The sequence below is a fragment of the Rhinolophus sinicus genome, chromosome 1, assembly GCF_057876585.1.
Source record: "Rhinolophus sinicus isolate RSI-liver-muscle chromosome 1, RSI-T2T, whole genome shotgun sequence".
Taxonomy (NCBI): Eukaryota; Metazoa; Chordata; class Mammalia; order Chiroptera; family Rhinolophidae; genus Rhinolophus; species Rhinolophus sinicus.
Genome location: NC_142501.1, coordinates 207,073,306 through 207,089,108, shown reverse-complemented (window position 1 = coordinate 207,089,108; position 15,803 = coordinate 207,073,306). Strand labels below are relative to the sequence as shown.

Here is a 15,803-nt window from a genome sequence, read left to right as displayed (position 1 = left end):
GTGGGGACAGAGCCAAGAGTGCAGTTTCCAGGCTCTTGGGCTCACAAAGAAAGGTGCTGGCTCAGGTAGTAAATGGCCATCAACTGTGATTGGATGGCCATCAGCTGTGGCTAGTTGGCCATCAACTGTAACCAGTGAGCCATTGGCCACTAATATAACTGCTGTGGCTACACTAGCAGGAAAAATGGGGGCTAACAAGAAGATGGTGGTTGAGATAGCAAGAGCAGATTGCAGAGAGGCGGATGCCGCCAGTGAGAATATGGTGATATGACTCCCCTACTTATGGCTCCGTGGGTGTTCCTTTTTGGCCTCACCATATCCTGCGTTCTTATGTGGGGAGCGGGAGCTGAGACCCCGCAGGCCGCCCCGCACGACACTTGCATTTCTCGTTTGCAAAATGGGAATATGAAAACCTGTTTTGCAAGGTCACTGTGAGGATTAAAGGAAATGCAGGTTAATGAAATTCATATTTGAGATGCTGTATTTGAAAGAGGTGGAGGTGGCAGCACCCCTGACTTTATATTAACCATTTCTTTTATTTTCTCCATTCTGGTGCTTTGACATCTGGGACTTTGCTGTCTCTGGAAGGACCCCAGGGCTAGCCAGTTCCTAGGGATAGTAAACAACTTGCCCACTGAACATGCTTTTCAGATGCAAACCAACCAATTCAGAGTTCAGGACCTGACCCCTTCCCTCATTGGGCTCTTATACTGTGGGCTCTATCGCCTGCTCTAATCACTTCAGGCACCAGACAACTGGCCAGGCGCTAGAAAACTAGAGACAGCTCCTAGGCACCAAAGCCTGCTGGAATTATTCAAATTAGCCAGTCCTAAACCTGCTCGCCCTGCCTTGCCTCTTCTTTCCTGGGGAAACCACAATAAAGGCTCCTGTCAACAGTTTCTTCCTCTCCGCTGCCTCCTGACCAAACTCAATGCTTCCCCATGCCCACACCCACCTCCCATAGCTTGGCATGCCCCCTCCTTTTGGGATCTGTGAGTGTAAAATAAATCTTTTCATTGGCGGCCGTCTCCCAATCTATTGACCTTACCATGCCTAAATAATAATACAACCTATATTAAGTCCCTCTGCATCTCAAAACTCACCATCCCAGAACCACTGTAAGCCCAGTTTGAAACCACAAAGAGAGTGTAAAGTGCTGGGCAGAAGCAAGGACCCACATTAGGCCCAGCACATGGCAGAGATTTTGGTCTTGCTTTTTCCCTCCTGACTTGCCAGAATCACTATGGCTAATGGCATCTATTTTTCTCCACCTTTCGCTCATTCATGTTATCATTCCCAGTGGGCTTCTTAGAGACAGACCAAGATATCCTGCTACAAAATTTTTTTTTCCTGGTCATTTTATTCTGTAACTCTGTATGTGCCAACGTGAAACATAAAAGCACCTGTTACAGAGGCGTACTGTTCACTTTTTGCGACATTCTGCCAGCCAAAGTGATCCCTATGGACGCCTCTTCTGAGAGGAGCTCATTTACTCCAAGCTTGACAGTCCAATTCTACAGTCCAGACGGACACTGCAATGAGAGGCTGGCAGGACTTAGGGAGCAAGTACTGAGCTGTGTTGACCTTTCTTATCAACTCTTTCTTTTCCAGCCCTAGTACAGAGCATTTTAGAAAAAAATCATTCATTCACTTGAATAAATCATGCTCTGTGCCCGGTGCTGTGCCCAGCACTAAAGATAGCGATACAGGTAAATAACAACCAGTGCAATTCAGACTGGTTGCTACACTTGTTGGCCAAAGGAATAGCTGTGCACACAAACACGCTCCTCCTAAATTCCCAATGTGAAGACTCGCGTCTGGTAGTGTCCTGGGAGAGAGGTAGACCACCTACAAGGTTATCCACTGTCTAGTAAGGGGAGAAAGAAAAGCATACACAGCGTGTGATATGAGGTAGGAGGTAAGTGCCACGAGAAAAATCCAGGCTAAATATAATGGATATCTGAAAAACAGGAGAATATATTTAATTGGGAGACATCGGCTATCAAGAGAAGTAAGACTTCATGAAGAAGGTTGCACTGAGCAACTGATATAATTTAAAGTCATGAAAGGAAAATGGAGAAAAGAAGTTTCTGGAACAGTGAAGAGTAAACAAGTGCAAAGATAGTATCATCGGTTGAACTGTAGTCTCCCTCCTTCCCCAAATACACACACTGCTGTGCTAGTTCCCAGGACCTCCGAATAGGACCTTATTTGGAGATGGGAGTCTTTACAGAGCTAATCAAGTTCAAGTGAGGTCATTGGCATGGATCCTAACCCAATAAGACTGATGTCCTTATAAAATGGGGAAATTTGAGCATCTATTTGAATCCTGATTCAAACAAGTCAGCTGTAGAAAATAAAGTATTCGCTATTATTTCCCTGACCAAATCAACTTCACTTATTTATTTTATGTTCCTGTTCACACGAGATACTTGATCCTTACTCTAATCTAAACCACCTCCTTTTGTTTTGCGAATTAATCTGAACAGGACTTGAACATTCCGAACACTCTAAGGAACATAAAGGCAGAACTGTCGTCTGTCTTGTTCACTGCTCTGTCCTCACTCCCTAGAATATAATCTGGGACTTTGTAGGTGCTCAATTAATATCTATCGAATGAATGAGGGAATGACTTATATTTAATTAGGTATAGAGCGGGGGTTTCTCCCCACGTTTTCTGATTTCTCAACCTAACATAATTGTCACCTCACCAATACAGTGAATGCTATTAATCGTCTGTCCCGTACACCCTTGGCTCACCTGAGTTCACACATCAGTCAGTTCCCAGCATGCTCTCAGCTTCCCACCATTTTTTTTTCCCCCTTCCCTGCCTGATGGTTTTCTTCTGTGGGCAAGTAGGCACAATGCAGAAATGCACAGCCCTGGGAAGGCCCCAGGAGCAACCCTCAACTAACGGGAGAATGGGAAGAGGTGAATAAATGCTTTCCACCTTCTGGTGAGGCAATCTTGAGACTATTTCATGTGGTGCCTCAGAGGACCCAGGGGAGAACTGAATCTAGTTTTCTACAATAGTTCCATGTTTAGGGAAGTTTTAGGAAAGCTTGAAATCTCACACCTGTGCCTTATCCCTGCAACATGTGTTATTACAACTTTCTCCAGTGGAAAGACATAGCTGTTCCAAAATCTTTACATACATTTAAGCCTCACAAGTCCTTGGGAAGTGGTGCTGGTATTCTTAATTTAGAGATGAGGTCACTGAGCTCAGAAAGGGTAACTAGTCTATGTAGTATGAGAACTGCAAGTACTGTAACAGCCAGGATTTCCATCCAGCTCTGTCAAAACACAGATGCCATGTGTTTTCAGCTTTAAAGTGGTACATTTCTGCCTTTCCAAGCTAAGGTGGTCAAAAGAGCTGAATTAAATTCTTGGTTCAATAGCTGATTTAAGAATCTCATTTTTACCCCATTCATTAGCAAGTATCTTCTTTTTCAGCATTCTGGGTGCTTGAACAGAAGAGAAGATTTATGTCCTATAAATCACTGCCTCTTGTCTTTTCACCATTCCTAAGTTCTTAAGGGGCGAGATGATGGAAAATGAAAAACATTGGGAAAAAGAAATAGAAAAAGATAAAATCAAGTCTTTTCAGTTTCAAACCTCAAAGCTATTTTGAAGATAAATGGCATACCAAAGGGATAGAGTTAATCTTGGACTTAAGACAAGCCCCTGGTGGGGTTTTCTGCTTGTTTGTTTTACTTACGCGATTGTGGCTTGACAGTATTTTGCACCATCAGACACATTTTCAAATCTATGATCATACACTGGCATTAAGCATGTGAGCCCTTTGAAAAAAATCTAGAGTAACAGTAAACAACTGAACACAATATTAGCACAAGGACCAGGGACCCCACCGTAGAAGAATCAGAAGTGACTGAAGAGGGAGAAAGCAATACTGAGCCTGGAGAATTTTCTTCAGGAAGATGGGGTCTGAATCAATAGCCTAGGATGGTTATGAAGGCTGGACTCCAGCCCCTTTCATGCTTGGAACCATTTTGTTAGTCATATCAACACTCTTTTGGACTAGGAAGCACTTCTCATCCACATTTTTTACATAAGCTGGGGAGCAGAGAAGTTCAGTGACCTTCCAAAATTCAGCAAATAAGTCGGAGAACTGGGGTCCAAAGCAAGGCATTCTGATTCTCGAGCCTATGCTTCACTGCTATACAAGGCTGCTTAGTGCAGTGTGTGAGCTGGAACACATTATCCCCTATTAGTGATCCTTAACTACAATTAATTAGGAAGACCTCGGTGACTAATGCAACAAGAGACATTCTTAACCTTCATTTTTATTTTCTTTTTAATGACATGAAACAGATGGTTGCCAGTTACCAAACTGCATGTTCTCTTTTATTTTCCCCCTTGTACTTCCCACTGCCTTTTTCAAGATCTTCTCTTTATTGCTTGAATAAAAAAAAACTATTCTCCTATTAATCCCATAGAATAGATGCATGTTTGCTATGGAGATTTCCAGCCACTCTTTCAGAGTCTATCACAAGTTCTGATTATTTGCCAAGAAGGATTGTTGTATTTATGGCGTGTGTCTACACCAAGGTGTGGACATGGTAACCCTCGAGATCTACTGTGCCCTGTGGTTCTTAGGATTTTCTGTAGTTCACAAAAAGCTAGTGATGGGATTTCTCAGTGGCAGCAGCTCTTTTAATTACTGGAGGATTTGCATGAATGACATGACTGTCCAGCTGTTGAGAAAAAGCACACTTTCCAATGTTCCTTTTCGGTGCCCTTGGACCAGCTCTAGAACTAAGCCCCGCATTCCCAGAGTGCTACATTACACATGCACCATCACTCCCACCACTGCATCGTTGCTTGGCAACAGCAGTACTTATTCCACTGGCAAGATGGGAAAGAAACAAATGGATAACCAGGAAAACCCCCAGCCTTGTAATTTCTCACATCATTGTAGAAAGGCACAAAGTGAGCGCTCAGCCTTAATGCTATCTCAAAATTGCAGCCTAAAGATATTTTTGTTACAAGGAAGGTACTATTAGTATCCACCACACGTAAAATCAGGGACCCCTTTAGGTCTTAAAGCTGCAATGGTTCAGGTCGCAATCTGTATTTATAAACCTGATTACCTTGCTAAGTACTAGGGAGCTACTAGTGGTAAATGATCTGATAGTTACGATGCAGGTAAATTGATGTAGAGAAATCAATCACTCATCAAACTTTATTGAGGACTTATTAAGAATACTAATAGCTATCATTTAATGCTACCTTCTCTGTGTGTAGCTTCATCCTAAATGCTCTATATATCACCTTGCTTAATGCTGAAGACACTCCTTTGAGATAGGATCTCTTTTTTTTTTTTTTGCCTTAAAGATAAGGAAATTACTGCTCAAACAGGTTAAACAAATTGTTCAGTGTTATGCAGCGTGTCAGATTGGAACCTAGGGCTGTTTGACTCCACAGTCTCTTAACCTCTAAGATCATTTGTCTACTCACTTGCTACTCACCAATCCCTGTGCCAATTTCTGAGATATTTTACAATGCCAGCCATTCTAAAAGTTCTTATCATGTGCCTAATACATGGCAGCATTCAGCTGATGGATTGAGGCTGCCTGTCAGTTTTATTAATTCAATTTCTCTCCTTTAACTTCTTTATACCCTTTTTGATGGTGTGGGAGTCAGGTAGCGATCTGGGTTCTTATACTGACTCTCCAACTTATCAGTTTATGTGAACACTGGCAAATCAAGATGTATTGTCCAGAATTATCAGCCCATAATTATTTTGTTAGTTGTATTTGTCAAGGACTGTGAAGGCTCTGAGATTTTTTCATTTGCAAGTAAGTGAGTTTGCCACATATAGATGCCGACAGAGTATATGAGACTCTTGGGTCAATAGCAAAGGAATTTATTACTCATGGTATAGCAGACCATGGGAGCTTCCTTTCACACTGGTTCTTCTTGTCCCCAAGTCCCATGGAGTGACGCAAAGTCACCCACATAGAGGCTATATACTCAATGAGCCTGCATCACAGCTGAGAAACATCAAGCTTAGAAAACCTTAATCTTTTTAAGGGACTGCTAGCAAATGTGCCCAAAATTTTCCCCAGAGGAAGAAATTATCTTCAACTTACTGGCCAGGAAAAAAAATATTCCCTGTGTTCTGGAGGGAGACACTATCGTTCAAGGATGTTTGCTATACAGACATCCTTGAAAAGTTCATCCAGAACAATGGCTGCTATAAGACGGAGAAATGTGAGATATTCATGGAGAATTGTCTCCCACGAGTATTATCAAGTTACCAGTATTATCAAGTTATCAAAAATTTTATGAGAAAATTGTCTGTATAGTGTCTTCCATAGAGAACTAATGTGTATTTCTTTAATAAGTGAATGAATGAATGAATGAATTCCAACAATTGTCTGATATTGAAATCCAAATGAATGGGATTGGGAAACATAGCAAAATATAAAAAACATGTGTTTGAGAATAAAAAATACCGCAGTTTCATAGTTGGTTCCATAGTTTTTATCTGTGGGATCTTGGATATGTTACATCACTTCGATGAGTCTTGGATTTCTCATTTGTAAAATGGAAATAATAATAAAAACACTTCAGTTATGGTGATAATTACATGAGACTCTGTCTGTGTCTGTATTTGTAGATACATACATATTTCTGTGCACTCATATTTCCTGTCTCATAGGAAGCAAACAATATATTATTATAAATTCTTACTTTAAAGTAATAAAAATAAATTCAAACAAACTTAAGCAAAGTGGTGAGACATAGGAATGTCTCGCAAAACCTAAGTGCTAAAATGCGTCTAACTTCCAGGAATGATGGGAAAGGCATAGAAGAATATGAGAGTCCTTTCTGCTTTTCATTACTGTTGTTCTTTATTTGTTTGGTTGATTTTTCAGTGTGACTAATTACTTCTTTTCTTTATTTCTTTAGATGTCTTTCTCTGTGCCTGGTACACATGGCAGAAGATGTAGCCTTCCCACCACACCAGAGATTTTATGTTTGGACCCAGCCAAATGGAAATATATTTTGTTTCTAATTCCGATATCTGGGGAAGAGATAATACTTGGCTCTTTGGGTGAGATGCTTCCCTTGGACCAATCTACTATGGCCTGGGGCAGTTGGGGGGCACTGTACATAGAAATCCTAGCTCCATGAGTCCACTTTTGTGAAAGAGGGATGGGTTCAGGCAACTTTTTAAGAAGAGGGGGAGGCAGAATCTTTAATATAATGCTATTTCTTCTTCTTCCTTCTTCTTCCTTCTTCTTCCTTCTTCTTCCTTCTTCTTCCTTCTTCTTCCTTCTTCTTCCTTCTTCTTCCTTCTTCTTCCTTCTTCTTCCTTCTTCTTCCTTCTTCTTCCTTCTTCTTCCTTCTTCTTCCTTCTTCTTCCTTCTTCTTCCTTCTTCTTCCTTCTTCTTCCTTCTTCTTCCTTCTTCTTCCTTCTTCTTCCTTCTTCTTCCTTCTTCTTCCTTCTTCTTCCTTCTTCTTCCTTCTTCTTCCTTCTTCTTCCTTCTTCTTCCTTCTTCTTCCTTCTTCTTCCTTCTTCTTCCTTCTTCTTCCTTCTTCTTCCTTCTTCTTCCTTCTTCTTCCTTCTTCTTCCTTCTTCTTCCTTCTTCTTCCTTCTTCTTCCTTCTTCTTCCTTCTTCTTCTTCTTCTTCTTCTTCTTCTTCTTCTTCTTCTTCTTCTTCTTCTTCTTCTTCTTCTTCTTCCATGACATGGGTTGAGTTTATGTCACTTAAAACCAAAGAGTCTTGACTAATATACAGAATTAAAGGGAAAAGGCTGGAGAAACAGTCAGGAGCCAGACCATGCAGACAGCTCTAGACCACGTTTCACCTTGCTCTAAGAGCAATTGGAAACCACTGAGTGGTTTTATTCAGCCATGGTCACATGCAAACTGCAGAAATGACATCCTGGCAGAGAATGGCTGAAAGGGAGAAAGACAGGAAACATGAAAGTCATTTAGGAGTTATTTTGGGTGAGACGTAATGTCAGCCTGGGCCAATATGGTGGCAGCAATGCAAAGAGAAGTGGCGGGACTTCAGAATTGGTTGGAAGTAGTTTGAGCATGGTTTGGTAATTGATCAGAGTGAGGGAAAGGAGCAAAACAGGAGATAAGGACATTGCCCAGTTTCATTCTTTAGTAGTTGACAAATGTAGACAACACATTCTCTGTGATGAGAAACCCAGAAGGAAGAGGTTTGGGACATGGGACTGATGAATTAGGTTATGGGTGAGTGGATGGTAACAGATGAGTAGAGATGGCCAGTTGGCAAGTTTAAATCTCAGACATGTTTATTAACACCCCCCAAAAAGAAGATCAGGACCTTCAAAGCATATAAAGTGTAAGAAAGTAGAGGAAAAAAAGCTGAAAAAGTAAAATGGGGGTGGGGCTGAATAAAGAACTATGAACACAGTACCAAAATTTAAGGGACTGGTTTGCCTCTCGTTTCTGTTGTTTTGTAACTGTAAGAACACCTCTGCTATAAGGTGATCGAAGGAGAACTGATCTGGGTGGTGCACACACAGTGCAATACTATATAGACGATGTTTTATATAAATTTACACTTGAAATCTATATCATTTTACTAACCAATGTCACCCCAATAAATTCAATAATAATAATATAAAAGAACACCTCTGAAAATTCAAAGGGAAAGATAGAGCTGAGACAATCAGCATAAGTAAGCATGTGATTAAGTATTGACTTCAGGGAATCCCCTTGGCGAGCCTTGGTTTTGCCTATTGGAGCCACTGATGTTGAGACCTGGATGGATGACACTAGGTTTTTTTATATGGCCACTTATGATTTCCAGATTCCCAATGGGCTGTTTTGTGTTGCTTTATTGACTTCCTTATATTTTCTACCTGCAGTGGACACGACAGAATATTCTGAGAGTTCCCTGCCCTGTCTTGCTTGCTTGGAAGGATGCTTCTCCCTTCCTTGTGCCGGCCTGAGCTTGCCATTGTGCCAACAGAATGCAATAGACACAGTATGACTGCAGGCTAACGTCTTGTTCATGGATCACATGGTTTTTATTTTCCAGAATGTATACTCACAACAGACTGCATTGTGCACACTGCTGCAAGAGCATTACTCACAAAAGCACAAGGGGAGTTCAGGGAGAGGGCTGAGGGTGGTCCTGTGGGGACTGCAATTTATGGGTGTGACTGGCGCCATGGCTGCTGTCCTGCAACCCACAAAGTGCTGCAGATTTCAAGCCTATTCAAAGCTTTCTAGAACACATGTTTCTGGACAAATTTACATGAAGCTCAGTTAATCTTCCAATAGCTTAAACAAACAAAGTAATAAAATAAAATAAAAAAAATAAAAAAAAATAAAAAAAATAAAATAAAATAAAAAAATAAATAAATAAAATAAAATAAAATAATAAAATAAAAATTCCTCTTGATACAGCATGATTTTTATGAAAATACATTGGGGTAAAGAATGAAGCTGAGGCAATAGGCCTAGCAAGGTCATGAAATAGCCTTGCCATTTTTATCTCTCTGAAATCCGGTGCTTATTCATTTTTCAGGAAAAAAAAAAAAATGACACAGTAGCTGGACCAAAACGTCAGCATATTTATGTAGGTAAAATAAAAAGATTTAGAATATGACTGCTATGCCATTTTTCAGTTCTGTAATCCTGGACAAGTTGTTCCAATAATTTATTTTTCTTTACCTATATAATCAAGATGTTAATACATAACTTGGCTTGATGCCTATTGACTACATAGAGAAGTGTCAGGTATACAATAGCAGGGCTCAGTAAATATTATCTATGAATATTATTCTTTTTCCATTGTACATGAGGAAATGGAAATTTAGAGCATTTAAGAAATGTTTTAAGCTAACACAAGTAGTAACTAGAAACATTAGGATTTCATCACAAATCCATCAGAAGTCTTTCTTTCCAAGTCTGTTTCCAGATTTCAACCAGGGTAGCACAGGCAATTCCCATGCAAGTGCCTGCCTGCCTCCAGCGGGTAATGGGCATTTAGAGGGCTCCACTGCCAGTCCCTGCCTATATGGGTTTCCTTAGAACGTTTCTTTATCTTGTGTTCATCACATATAGACAAAAATACATGATATTAATTAACAGTGGTTGTAAATTCAGTTCAGAGGCATCAAGGTGGGAATAATTTATTTGTCAGCTAAAGGAAAAGCAGTTTGGACCCTGCCATAGGCTTTTATGCAGGGGCGATAGAATGGAAATGAATGATTCCCTGCTACACAGTCACGTACCCAAACACCTCCAGGCAGTCATTTGGATCAAGTATACAGAAAATGTTAAGCTGGCCTCTAATCTGATGGCGATCATTATGCATAATGCACAAGAAAAGGGTACTTCTTAAAGTAAATTTCAATCTATGCTGGGCAATGGGGAAAATGTCACCCATTAGAGTGAGTTCAGAATTCAAGGGAGATCTTTCCTCAGAGAGAGAAAACCAGATTCTGTCCTTTGATTAGGTTAACTTCTCCACGGACTCCAACTGCATTACGTCTATACAGGTGGCTTGATGGAAGAGTGTCAAGGAAGGTATATGGACGTCTGGATCTTAAACTTGGCTCTCTAAATTGCATGACCTTGGACAAGTCATATTTGCTCTGCGTATGTCAGTGCATAAAATGAAGTAGCTGGACTTGACCGGAGGCTTTCAAACTTCTCCCTCACAGATCATATACCTTTTGTTTATTAAGTAAATGACGCTGACTAATACACAATTAATTGAGTCTACATTTTTATTTATTAGATATCAATAAAACTGTCAACTTGGACTTCTGGTCATAGTGAAATAACCGACGTTATTGAATTGATTTTTTTTTTTTTTTTAATAATTCTGAGCAAGTACAAAGCAACTCCATGTTTAGATAGCTAAGAGCTCTTAAGGTGTGTAAACAGAAGAATCCTTCCGCAGTTTTACCACCTCTTCCTGCACAGCCTACAGAGCTCTCTTGGATTTGGCCTGGTAGTGTCCGTGCCTGAGTGTGAGGCGTCCATTTTAAAAGACGGCCATCTTGAATACACATATGGTCAGTAGTAGGTTATAACCTAATAAAACAATCAGATAAGGAACTAGGTTACACCCACCCATGAAGGTCTCCTTAGAGAAAGCCCTGGGTAACCTAGATAACTGACCACTTGAATGACCTCACTTCTCTCTTCTCATGCCCTAATCCCTACTCCTATGCTTTAAATCAGCCAATAAAAAGGGAACCTATTCAAATATAGATGCCCTACCCTCAGGCTCTAACAAAGGCAGGGTCCTGGGTCCAAACTCTCCTTCTCCCTTTATCCCTGATCTTGCTATGTGCCCTTCAGCCATGCTGTGTACTCTCCAGGACTTGTGAATAATAAACCTTGTTTCTCAGAGTTCTCTGATGACTTTTGCTGAAGTGCTGAAGTGCATCCTGCAATCATAAGAACTATGAGGGCTGGTCTAGCCTCAGTTGGGGAACCAAATTCTATGGGGATTCGCTATGAGTAATACAGGCCCAGGTGAGTGCCTCAGGCATTCCTAGCCATAGCATCACTGTCGATAGACTGGTAGACACCATAGGCCTCTTTCTATATCTCACATCTTATCTGCTGGTGCTCTCCCCTCACCCACTGTTCCATTCGAACACTGGCCTCCTTTCAGGTCCTTAGTCATAAGACTCCATTTACATTGTTTTTTCTGCTTAACATGTTCTTTCCCCAGCTTTGGTGTAAATGCCACCTTCTCAGAGAAGCATCTGTGGCCATGTTCTCCAACTTGATTTTCCCTTGTTAATTTCTATCACTTAACCCAGGTTTTATCCTCTTTATTATCTGTATAACATTTTATATATATGAATTTCCTTGTTAATTTACTTATTTGTTGTCTGCCTTCCCCATTTGTGTGAAAAATCCTGAACGATAGCACCATGTTTGTTTGTTTGCTTTTAACCTATTTATTATAACCAGCATGGTACCTGGTACAGAGCTAACAATAGCAGTTGGATAGAGAGACTATAATATAACAATCTTCATAAAACATGGAAAAGTCGTTTAGGAGGCTCCTCTATGAGTTTTCAGAAGCTCTGAGAATTGAGGAAGCCATGGAATTAGATGGCACTAAGGTCCACTGAACCACAAATAATCTAAGACATAGTTCTTCACCCTGTTTATCATTGACGTTTTGGACCACATCATTCATCGTTATGAAGGCTGTCCTATGTACCGTAGGATGTTTAGCAGCATTCCTGACTTCTGTCCACTAGATGATAATAGCAAACTTAATCAGACGTCCCCTGGGTGGTAAGAAACATCCCTGGTTGAGAACTCCTGACCTAAGATGACAAATTAAACCAATAGTGTTACAAGTTACATTGATTTTTAAAGCTGAGACCATTCCTCTTTGCCTATTTTATGAACAGATTTCATTAACAAACATATTTATAATAATTGTTTTAAGAATGCCCCTTTTCTTGCCATGCAGGTGAGGGAGTTTTTCAGCAAAGAGTTGTAATAGCAACAATAGAAACTTTCTTTGACTGATGTAAGAAAAAAAAGACTTTATTAAAAGGCTGTTAGGAAATTATAGAATTGCCAAGAATATTGGAGAACTGAGGGCAGAAAATGGCCCAGAACAAGGTATTCTAAGCCACCAGAATTCCACCCCAATTCATGCCCAGTATGAATTTGGTCAGGCCCTGCAGCAGCTATTGCGTGAATACTGGATGTCCCAGCTTACGTCCCTCCTGTGGTCAGCTTGGGTATTGCTCCTCTCACAGATGGACATGCTAGCACCACTGCCACTGCCCCAGAAGTTCCTTCTTCCCAATTCAGAGTTGTGTTATGTGTGCTTGATTAGTTGAGACATGTGCCAAGTCCCAAGATGTAAGAGTGGCTATAAATGTGGCCTTTGATTTCTAAGGTGGGATACAGCTTCTGCTTCTTACCAGGACCATTTGGAGGGTGGGGAATTCACTAAGCATAGGAAAGCTTAGATTCCAGAAAGTTCCAAAGCAATTAATATGAACTAATTAAGAGATGAAATATGGCAATGATCAAAAATGTCCACAATGGAATGGAGCCAGTTATAGACACCTCTCATCTGTTGAAGGACTAAATATTTGATGTGATGTGATTGATATATTTATATTTTTCCTCAAGAAGCATATGGCAGTCTTTTCATTGGGAAATAGCAGGCCATAAACTGAGCCTTACTGTCCCACTGCCTTTCCTCCGCTTGGCTATGGCTCGGTAGACACAGTGTGACTCCAAGTCCAGCCGTTCTGTGACTAGCCAGTGAGCCTTGAATGTGCACAGCAGGACCCATTTCCTTGATTCTCTTCCCCAAGGGGCATCAAAATGGCTCCTGAACATAGGCAGGCACATGATGTTCCAGCCACCACAGTGCAGCCGGGTTTGCTGGGTCTCCAATTTGAACTCACTGCACTTCAGTGTCTAAACTTGTCCTTTGTGGACCAGGCTGCATGACGAAGAGGCAGAGCCTTCACGGATAATTCAAGCTCCAGTAGTTGCTCAGCTCACAGGAAACAGCACCAGCTTTGCTTGAGTGGAAAACAGATTATAAACTGCAAACTCATTTATTCTACAAATGTTTGCTGTACTTAGAGAAAGGAGCTATCCATAATTTTCTTCATTTCCTTCTGGAGTCAAATTGGTGTTCTTTGAATATTTCCTAGCAAAATAGGTCCAGTGAATGTCAGAGCTGGAGACAATAAGAGAACTGTGCTTTTTCTCTATGAATAGTAGGGACCTAATTCTTCTGTGCCTCATTCTTCATTTGTAATATGCTAACCATGGTATATTCAGAATTAGCTAGGTGATGCTGGGGTAATAAATTAACCCCAAATCTCAATAACTTAACACCATAACATATTACTTCTCATTCACATGGCAAGCCCAACATGTTTTTTCAGGAATTCTGCTCCATTGCGCCATACAATTCAAAGTTCTCTCTCTGTCTCTGTCTCTGTCTCTGTCTCTGTCTCTCTCTGTCTCTCTCCATATATATATGTGTGTGTGTGTGTGTGTGTATATATGTATATATACACACACACACACACACACATATATATATGACATTATACGAGCATAGTATAGACTGGTGTCTAACTGGATTGGTCAGAAAAATAGAGATTTTCTGGAGGAAGTGAGGCCTGAGATTAGGCTGCAAGGATGAGGGGGGGTTAGCTAGGGCTTGCTTAACTTTCCTTAAGCAAAATACCATAGCAAGAAAGAACAGGGTGTGTGCAGAAAACTAATCATGATAATCATGATGATAGAAATACAAAAATACAAGAACTTAGACCAGGGAGGAGTCAAATTATAGGAGGTCCAAGTCATCTTAATTAAGGTGTTTAGACCTTGTATACAGTGGTGCATCTTTGAGGGGTTTCCACTGAAATGTAAAATGGTCAGACTGTTGCTTCTGAGAAAGTTTAACTGCAACGTGGAGCATTTGGGGAATGGATTTAGCTGGAAGGGATCTGGTGGCAAGGAGTTTGACAGGAGGCTTTTCATAATCCTGAGGAGGGAAAGAAGTGAAAGAACTGGAAAGGGTAGAGCAGAGAGGAAGGTTAAAAGACATATTTGGAAATACAAAAGTAGACATATTTAGTAATTGAAAGGCTAGACGGTGGTGAAGGAAAAGGGAGAGGGTGTCTTGGTTTTCAGTTTGGTAACTGTGTGGATAATGGCCTCGAGATACAGAGTAAGGGAGGGCCAGCAATTTTGCTGAGTCATGAATTCAGATTTGGACAAGTTGATTTTGTGATGCCAACAGGCATTTTGAAGATACTATTAAACAGGCAGTTTTGTTCAGAATTTTGTAACTCAAGGAAGAAATCTAGAATTAATATATATTTTGGACTTTATCTGCATACAGGTAGCAGTAGAAATCTTAAAAGTGGAGAAATGATCCTTTTAGCAATATGAACACTAAGGGGAATAGCAACCCAAGAATAACTCTCTAGGGAGCACCTCCACTTGAGGGGTTCATAGTACAATGTGAAGTAGACAGTTAGTAAATAGACTGAAAATGCTGCATCACAGAGGTAGGAAGACAACTAAGACTTTAATGGGTCATGGACGTCAAGGAGTTAGATTGTTTAAAGAACACTGGTCACCCAATGGTATGAAATCCAAGAAAGTAAAGACAGGCATCTATCCATTAGATTTAATAATGGTCACATAATTGATCACTTTGGTTTGCATCAATTGCAGTGGATTGAGTCACCAAATATTTATGAAGCAGCTACTATGTATCAGGCCCTGGGTTTAGCATCGGGAATCAGGGTGAATAAAAAGTTTATAGTCAGGTCCTTGCAGAGCTTGATGTCAAGCAATAAACAGTCACACACTATAATATATAATTAAATTTTGATAAAGATTATGAAGACAAATATTCAAAAGTAAATTAGAAGTGAGTATATATTATTCTTCCAAGACTGTGTAATGAAGGGTAAACCCAGAGCCTGAACTGTACTTTTAGGTGGAGTGCAATCTGAGCGTCAAGAGAGTTTTTAGGATGAGAAAGATTTCACCAATTTTAGTAAAGAGACAGAATACACAGAAGTAAAACTATAGGAAAGAGGGAAAATGAATAGATCAAGTTCTGGAAGAAGTAAAGGAAAGGCGCTCAGTGCTTCATATAGAGGATTTGGCTTTATATAAGAAGAGGAAACCTGCACCTCTGAAACGGAGAATAGCAAACTGAAAAGGAGAGTGAAAATTTTGTCTGGTGGGTTGATATTCTTAACGAAGTAGGAGTTAAGTCTGTTTGATAAGAGTGGGGAAGGATGCA

At 40.4% G+C, this 15,803-nt stretch overlaps 1 long non-coding RNA gene across 1 annotated transcript in view; it reads left to right on the top strand.

The window, feature by feature from the left end:
• LOC141569205 (uncharacterized) overlaps positions 1-15,803 on the top strand; it is a 50,416-nt gene that overhangs the window by 19,040 nt on the left and 15,573 nt on the right. The window contains exon 3 of the long non-coding RNA XR_016019174.1: positions 6,937-7,081. This is a non-coding gene — a long non-coding RNA (uncharacterized LOC141569205). The remainder of the gene's footprint in view (positions 1-6,936; positions 7,082-15,803) is intronic.